The following is an 8,487-nucleotide window of genomic DNA, read 5'->3' on the forward strand; positions in this document are numbered from 1 at the left end:
TCATTTTGTTATTTTATACACGCGTTTTGTATAATGCTTCATAAAGTTGAGAAATACTTTTAATAATAATAAAAAATTGAGAAAAGTAGCAGTATGTCAATAAAATTATCAAAATAATTAAAACACATTAAAATGTTTAATTATATATAAATCATATTATTGTTATAACTTTTGCACTTCACAAATATTTATTTGTTGTATTATGTTGACACAGACTTTCTGGAGAAATATATATATAAAGAGGAATAGCATGTTGTATTGTGACAAACATTTTTGAACTATTATTACTTAATTACATGTAATATTAAAAACTTTGTTATTAGATATTTTTTAATACATAGAAATATGTACATACTGATTAAATTATCCGAGCACTATCAAAAATTTAGTGATTATGTTATCCTGTGCTTGTACTCTGTTAGATATTATGGTAGCAACTAATCTGTGATAATATACTGATACTTAGATTTGTTTTGATCTGTTACAAAGATGATTGAGTTAAATTTCTCGAAGTAATATACGTATATTTATCACAAAATTATGCTGAATTTGCTCTTGTATATATTTTGAATTCAAAATACCGCTAATTTAACGAATTTCTTCATTAATTATCATTAATTGTAATCAAAGAGTAATAATTGAATTAAATTGAATGTAATTAAAGAGAAATAATAGAATTTATGCCATTCATTGTTGTTTGCTTATATCAAGACACATTGTATGTAACACATAAGTATTTAGATTCAATAGCAATTATTGCTGTTAAAAAACAAACATCATGGATATTCAAAAATTATTCACAAGTGTTCGTCGTGTAATATTATATATCATAATGCATTAAATACCGCATGCAATCATTATATAATCAATAATTAATATCCAATAAACATCAATTCACGGTAATTAATATTATATATATATATTCAACAATGTATTTTTGACACATATTATGCGTAATAGTTATATATTATTGAATATAAAATTACAATATTGATGTTATGATCATTTTGTTAATATTTTATTGGGTAATGGCGATTAATGCTAAAGTGGAATATTTCTATCGATTTATTTTAAACTCCATATTCATTAAAAAAATTAGGCTGTTGTAAAAATTCATTAATTATTTTGTAAAAAATGTACCATATCGAGATTTTCGAAATTCAAGCTTTTACAAGCTATTGTTTACTGGACTGCGTTTTCATAAAGCTGCTGCAGAAAATAAAACTCTGTCTGCATTTGTTACACCCGCCTGGCAAATCTACCAATGCGAACAATCACGTTTAAATCGCGTCCGCAGGAGGTATTAGAAGCTGTCATAACGAAATAACTTGGCTGACTGAGGAGCAATATATTGCGGTTGCTCTGTCTTGCGGTTATTCACACAGAAGCGCAGACAATTTCAGCTTTTATGATCTCTCGACGTGACAAGTGCGAAAATATTGCAGTCTATGCCGCACGCAAGTTTTTGCTCGCGTTATCCATATGAAGCGTGCATAGACGTCACTACGCACAAAAGAAAATTGCTGTAATGTAATGTTTTTATATTTGCGGTTGTCACGACTATTCCCTTTCGATTCGGTTTTCACGTGGTTAATATGGAATTCGATGAAAAACCTAAAATCTAATATTTCTGCGTTTATTGTTTAGTATTGTATCCTTTTGCTTCTGAGCAGTGTAAAAAGCTATGCGCGAACTTTTATATCAAGAGACACGCAAAACGAAACGCCTCAATAGCTGCATTCAACAGGAGCAGCTTTGCAACTGTTATAGTTCTTTAATATAATTGATTTATAGGATTTACGGGTAGAGTGGTAACAATTTCAAATATGGTATAATTCTGAATAAAATTAATTTGAATCCAATTTTTCAGATTTAAGTTTGGTAACTCTCTTATTGTGTGGAAAATACTGAAGGATGTTAAATAGGAAAACATCTATCTTAAACTTCGAAAATTTAATTCAAATCTTATTTCAGAATTGTACCATGTTCGAAATTGTATTCTCTTATTCTATAATTTAGATCCAATAAATAAATAACTAAATAAGGAATCATTAAAGAATTTTACAATAAAAATGGAAAACTGCTTTTGAATACAGCCATATATCTATTTTTAGAGCGAAAGTATTTCGTTTCTAATTCAATAATGCAAATTTTCATCACACATGTGTTGTTATTTTGATTAATAATGTCATAATTATACTGAAAATATTGTACACTATATTATTCGATATAGGCTATTTAAATATTAACTAAGTGAAATTTAATTATTATTCCTTAATTATTATTCCTTTATTATTTATTCGTAATTATTATTGTTAGACAGAGAAAACTTTACCAACTGAGAATCTTTGTTAAGTTTTATTCAAGTATTGATATGTTCCGTTCAGATGACGCCACATACCCGCAAAATGTTGGTATTTCTGCAAATAGATCAAATTGATTTTTTTCTCTCTCATGTATTTCTGCATCGTCCCTACTTATAGCTAAACATGCTGTAAAATTGGAACAATAGTAGGTTTTTCGTGGCTGTTTTATACGTAAGTCTCTATATTTGTAAATCTATCCGTTCAAATTCTAAAGAATAACATCGAATAAAATATTTTCATCATATCTTGCTAAAAGCATTAGAAGAAATAAAATATTTTTTAATTTTTGTGTGGCATATCCGGATTTATTTTTCTAAGGCGTTTTCAATACTTTTTTCATTGCTTATAACATTTCTTTTATTAATAAAGATTCATATATTTGCTCAGTATGTTGTTATATTCTTCAATATCTAATGTTTCAATTAAAAAAGTATTCAATTAAAAAAATATTTATATGTTTATTTTCATAAAAAATAATTATAAATAATAGAATTGGTTTAATATGCCAGTGTGTTGTTCTCGTGCGTTGAATTAATAATAATTAAATTACTATAAAATTGAGATACATCTAATTAGTATAATAAAAAAATAATTCCGTTTTAAATTTATGAATATAAATCAATAATTCAATTTCGTAGATAAGTCTTTTCAAATTTTGGATATGTTAAAATTATTTTTTTTTTTATAAATTAATACGTTTTTCTCATTAGATACTTTTTACATAAACTATAATTTTTTATTTAATTTGAGATATATATTCATGAGTAATTAAATTACTTAATTCCTATTGATATGCGAAAATAGCATTCAGGTTACATGAAGTCCTACCCTATCATTGCTAATTAATCTAACGTTCAAACTTTGACGTTGACGATTCCGCGCGTATGTTAAGACAAACACTTTCGATTAAGAACTAGTTCTTCATCTTTATAAGCTGCGCACGTGATTAAGTAACAGCAAGAAGTTATTAACATTCTTTCAATTTTTCAGCAGCTTGTTCAAAGGCGCGCCCGTTCTATTTTATTGATAGCAATGATTCATGTTGCTATAGCTAATATCGTGTACAGTAATTAGAGACGAGGTCGTAACGCGAATCCGTCATTGCCGTCACTTCCCAATAGACGGTCTATGAACGCAAAAAGGAACGTTTCGCTCTCGAGACCATCTGTAATTAACTGTGATTGAACTTTCATTGCTCATTGAGCACCGCGCCGATATTACTTATCTGCGCGAGATTATGTTTATTTTAGTTAGCGATCGTATTTTTCATCGCGCAAGATCGTGAGATATAGGTGGAAGTCTTGCATAGCCGCAATAATCTCAAATAATACACAGCGTCTAAGAAACGCTACAAAAAGCGTATATAAAGCGTTTTTTAGTATTTTGCAGACGCTACTTGAGATTTCTGTTCAACTAAAGTCTTAACCCTTTTCCTTTCGCGAGCACAACGCAATAAAAGACAAGGTCATGTTTACGTGTCGCGCGAAGCTATATAAGACACGAGAAAGATCCAACTAGCTGGATGTCGTCGAAAGTGAGTTTTTATGATGCACTTAAATACGTATTTAATTAAATAAATTTGTATATAACCGATTTTATTTCATCGTTTGCGATGAAATAACAAACAATCACGTGAAAAATGCCGCATGCATATTATTATTAAAAGATTCCGATATAAAATTGAAAATCTGAACTGAAATAAACGACCTTCAATGATCGATATTTCATTCGATTCTATCTAATATCTACGTCAGCACAGAAAGTACTACGGATTCGTCTGTGCCATTCGCCGCCACCGCTTTAATAGTCGGTACAGTCCATCAATCTCCTTGATAATTAGTGACTCATATAACCATAGGAATCATTAGCTTCATAGTCATGCTGCGTAACACGCTTTCTTCCAATTCTTATTTTTTAAATGTGTCATACCGTCGATACGCAATCATAGAAATGAAGTGAACACACTCGTATTGAAGCTAGTGATGATCGATTGCATCTCGAACGCAATACTAATTTTATACTTGTCTTATTTTAAACATAGTTACTGACATTAAGAAAAAACAATTTTTTTACTGAAGTATTTAAAAATGTTATTAGGTACAGAACTGAAAATAATTTTGTTGAATTGACAAAATAATGATGTAAGACGCTAATATAAGTTGATTTCTAGAATATTAAATTTTACAACTGTGTTTATTATAATAAACAATAAATGTAATAAACTTGTGCTTATTAATAAAAATAATAAACTTGTGTTTATTATGCTGTTTTTTACATAATTACTTTGATAGTCCAATAAAAGTATTTCCAGATCTATATTTAAATTTTTAGATATTTCAGCAAAATTATTCTTTCCTTGATATCGAATTGTAAAGACAATAAATACAAATAAGAAACTTGTTTCTTGCAAAACAACTAAAGCAATAAAATGACAATCATTGTGAGCAATAAAAAGGTATTTAAAAAAAACATCTTTTTATTGCTCGTCTTGATCTTCATTTCGTTCTTTTCAGAAAAAAAGATTTGTTAAAACAATTAAAAACTTTACCGATTCAAGCAAATTTATAGCCGTAATATATGGACAGCCAGTTTTTCATATTAAATTAGCAAAGTTTTACTAGTGAATAAAATTAATTGATGATTGTGGACAAATTTATATAATATTTATATAATATATTTATATAATATTTTTGTAATAGCATAGCCAAGTTGTTAATGCAACTCAGATAGCTTTCTACAAAAATTAATTAATCCAATATAAAGATCAAAATTTTTAACAAAACACACAGCTATAATAGCGCATATTTTCGTTACTATAATAAAGAATCTGTTACATTAGTCATCTTCATCATAACAACGAATTAGCTGAATCAGCATACTGCAAATATTTGCTTACAGACATAATTTCTTTATTGAACTATCAAATCTTGTTATAGATATTGAACCCGCCCAGCAACTATATAATTTTGCTGAATCACCCAATCTATTTTTTCTGTGTCAAATTTGACAGTTTTGAATCAATTAATTTGAAATTAAATCTGATCATATGATGATTTAGCCAAAAATCTTTATTGCTTTGTATTGACTTTAACCAAGATCTGTATAATAGATAATACAATATAAATACGTATAATTATAACGAATAGATTCTAAGGAAGATACGTTTCTGCAATGTCGACGTAACTACCTCCGGTCGTGATCAAGTAACAAGAAATAATTATTATCGACACGTACGTGCTCCCATTTCGTTTCCGAGGCTACCAGAGAACAGCCACGTTGTGGAGAAAAATGTGCGTCCGCGCAGACTCATCGTACGCTCCGTTACACGATCGCTCATCTTTTTCGTGTCCGCCTGTGTAACCGGTCTTACGTCACGGAGGAGGCGGTACGTCTTCTATAGAATTACGAGCGGCCGTTGAGCTACGTGAAAACGTGACACGGGCTACATCGCTTGTTCGAGATGCTCTCTTTCTCTTGAGAGGCTTTTTCTTCTCGATCTCCGGCGTCCGTATCACGCAGGAAATTTAATTTTCGTTGTCCACTCGATAGCTCGATGAAGAGTATGTCCTTCCGTGAATCGATGACTCGACTATATTACGCGCTTGCAAGGAATATTAAACGCAGAGAGAACGGGAGTGTCGGGATGCGCTCGCGCTTCCAAAGCGTGATTTCTGTCGAAGCCTGTAATTAGTGGTAATAGGCGCGCCAGGAATAGTAACAGCATGATGCTTACTTTGACGGGAGGAGGAGAAGGAATAGGATTCATGAGACGACGATAAATTGATAAAATTTTTCTCAAATAATCTAGCCAAGGCTCGATATCATTAACAAACTCCATTTTTTTTTGAAAGCCTGCTAAATTATGATTAAAGTCAATGGAGGTTATTGAAATTCTGATCATAATATTAATTACACGCATGCATTCGTAAATTAATAAATAGTGCAGAAATACTAACGATATTGCCTGCATGATGGACTTTGAGCAGTGCATTCATCAAAAGTTCGCGTATATAAATATCTTCATTGATATCTTGATACTGATACTTGATATATCTTGAGTTTAATTTAAAAGATTGGATTATATTGATAGCTAATGTAAAACTATTTATTTATGGGAACTTTTGATGAACTGCACAAAATGTTATTTTTAATTTACATGTGTATAAGTTAATTCATTTTTGTGATTGAATTACTTCCAGTAAACATCAATTAATATGATATAATTTCCCACTTAACAATATAAGTTACACATGTGTTATATTTATATTGTTGAGTAGAAAATTATAATATTGATGTTATATTACTGTTAATTAGTAGTAATTGGGTTAGTTTTAAAATATAAATAACATCAAATATAATACATTATTTAAATTAAATTAACAGTATTTTAGTTAAATTAATGACATATTTTATAGAAGCAGTGGCAAAGAATGTTAAATTAAAAATAACTCAAATTGGATATAATTTAATATTATGGATTTAAGTGTAGCGACACAATCGTGTCTCTCTTGATCTGAAATTTACATCAGTCAGGGGATTATGTAACTTTTTCTCTAAGTTAAAATTTTTGTATCTCAACAAAGTTATAGGTAACATAATTGTTAATTTCTCACTCAACAATATAATTGTAACATAACACGTGTATTTTATATTTACAGTTAGATTGTTGAGTGGAAAATTACAACTAACAGATACCTTACATGTTTTGTGTTTGCTGAGATGTGTATATACGTGCATACAAATATACATAAAAATTTTCCCTTTTCACGTTTCTACTCTGGAGAAAAAGCTACATGATCGATACTCTGCAGAGCATGGTCGTTGTATGTCATCGCGGTTCGCGAATCACATTGAATGCGTGCCGTGACGAATCGTTAGAAATATGAAATTAAGTCCTTCGGAGACTCATGCATGCAAAGCGACGAGCTGATCATTTATCATTCGTTCGCACACTGCTTCTCCTTTTTCCGAAAACCATCGACGAATCGATGGAATAATATCTAGGTATTCGTCTACGACTTTGACCTCGGGGTAAACTCCATATATCTTGCGGTTAAAATTATGCAGGACTGGATATACCGGCTGCCGTTATGGACGAGCAGCGAGTACCAGCGGTAACGAGTATATGGCAGTGTCGATGCCTGCTAGAACGCTACTAAGCTAAGTATTACGCACTAGCTTCCACGTATCTACATTAATATATTATTGGCGAGAGCTATGACTCTCTCCCGTGTGCTTGAAACGTGAGAAAAGATTACAATTTTAGTCTAAAATTATTAATTAAGCACACTTTTCATTCTTTTATTTGCATTTAGGACTTCTAAATACGCTTTTACATTTTATTCTTTTAAGTCTTACAATTAATATATACATTTAGATCGTTTGTGTTCTGCATATTTCTTTTCTTTGATATATTAAAAGCACTTGGCTAAATAATACATAGTTTCTTTTCTTCCTTTCTTTTTTAAATCTTTTTTTTTAAATATACAATCTTACAAATATATTTTTAAAGCTATTAAGATATAAAGGATGTAAGAATCACTTAGTAATTTTTGTATACTTGTAAAAGTGAGGAAAATTAATCCAGACACGAATTATCAGAAAAGAATTAAAAAATTATCGTGTGTACTAAGGATTAGATAAACAATTTTGAAATAGCTCGATTTTATTTTAATTAACGATTTAAAAAGATAAGAGTAGTTTTCTGTGAAAATAGCGAAATACAAGAAAAATCTCATGGCACAATCATCACATAAATGATTATTTGAAAAAACCATTCTGTTATGCTTTTAAATATCGCTAATTAAAGAAGTAGATGATACACGATGACACGCTTGTTGCGCACATTGTTCAGATTTTTCACGATGATTTCAAGGCAGATTGTATATTTTATACGGTGGGACAGGAAGTTTCATTGTCGACGCAACGCAAGCGAAAGAGAGCAAGAAACATGGTTTCCTTTGGGTACTAGACCATTGCATGTGAGCGACAGAACGCTGTTAATATATCCCGAAGAGCGAGATACATGACAAACAGGTTTCTCCGTAGCGTTGTGTAGCGTTAAGAAGCCATTGAAGCGAGCGGTGCCAAGTTCCTATGGCAGGTGATAACATGGCTTGAG

The sequence above is a fragment of the Atta colombica genome, unplaced genomic scaffold, assembly GCF_001594045.1.
Source record: "Atta colombica isolate Treedump-2 unplaced genomic scaffold, Acol1.0 scaffold198, whole genome shotgun sequence".
NCBI classification, from domain to species: Eukaryota; Metazoa; Arthropoda; class Insecta; order Hymenoptera; family Formicidae; genus Atta; species Atta colombica.